Consider the following 1406-nt stretch of genomic DNA (forward strand, 5'->3'; position numbering starts at 1 on the left):
TAGTACACCATCCGATCTGCAGCCGGTCTCATACGACTATGAGACCAGAAGAACTAGATGGTGCCCGGCTACTACTGTCAACCACTTGGAAGAAGATCTTTGTAGGAGATCCTTGATAGAGAGGGAGAACAATGTGGAGCAAAACTCAAAATCATATGGAAAAAAAGAAAAAAAAAAAAAAGCGGGGAACAGGTTTGCTGGCCTGATAGAGCCTGATGGAACCACTGAGACTATGGCCCCTAGCTGCCCTTAAGTTCTGGAATTGAACCCACACCTCTGGTTTCCAGCCAAACAAAAGACAGGCATATGAGTTGATCATTTACCTGAGGTAGATACACTCCTTGGAGGGAACAAGCATGGGAGAAAGAAGGGGTGCTTATGCACAGGGAGACAGCTTAAGTGGCAATTACTCAGGGCAGCCTTCCTGACTTCCATGGGACTGGGCTATCATCACAGCCTGAACTTTTACTTAGTTCATGTGCCACAATGTAATTAAAGCTATATATTTTTTGTTTATATATGTGTTCACTGCTAGATTGGGAGCTCTATGAGGACCAGATTTATGTCTGTCTTGTCCATTACCATACATTCAGTGTTTAGCACAGGGACTAATATTTATTAGGTGAAAAAAAGCCACTTAGGAATCCCTGTTGGACAGCAATCTTCAGAACTCCTCAAAAGCCACACAATTGGACCAGTCTAAACATTTACATTCACGTCTCATTTATCACTGAAAATGATCTTTCTAGCATAACCATCCATCTTCTTCACTACATTGCCTTCCAAATGCCTCTGGGTGTTTACAAGACCAAATCACTACTCAAAGAACAAAGTGCTGCCACATTAAGGGCATTCAAAAGAATGGGGCATGGACATGTAAACAATATGTTGAGCAATAGAAAGCATGACTTCCTAAAAAGACTGTTTTGAAAGGGACAACACCCATTTGGAATACAAGCTTTAACAGGTCAGTTCAGAGGTCAGTTGTATAACTTCATAGTCATAACACCATTCTAAGGAAGTGCACAAAAATAAGATGACAAAAGTTTTGTGGATGAAAAGAATGGAAAGTTAAAGGACGTGAAATGAGGGAGATGCTAAAGTTTTCCATATTATACTGTAAAGTACACGAATGTTGGAAATCAGGCAGAGCTGAGTTCAAATATTGCCTCTGTCTCTTACTAACTGTGTGATCTGAGGTAGTTTTCTTAAATTATGTGAGCATTAATTTGTTCTTGTTGTTGTTATGTGCCTTCGAGTCGGATCTGACTCATAGCGACCCCTCCTTGGGTTTCCGAGGTGGTATCACTACAAAAGTAGATTGCCCAACTTTCCTTCTGAGAAGTGGCTGGTGGGTTTGAACCACCAGCCTTCTGGTTAACAGTCAAGTGCCTAAGACACTATGC

Source organism: Orycteropus afer, unplaced genomic scaffold (assembly GCF_000298275.1).
Source record: "Orycteropus afer afer isolate SDZICR_OR568_19922 unplaced genomic scaffold, OryAfe1.0 scaffold00276, whole genome shotgun sequence".
In the NCBI taxonomy this organism is placed as follows: Eukaryota; Metazoa; Chordata; class Mammalia; order Tubulidentata; family Orycteropodidae; genus Orycteropus; species Orycteropus afer.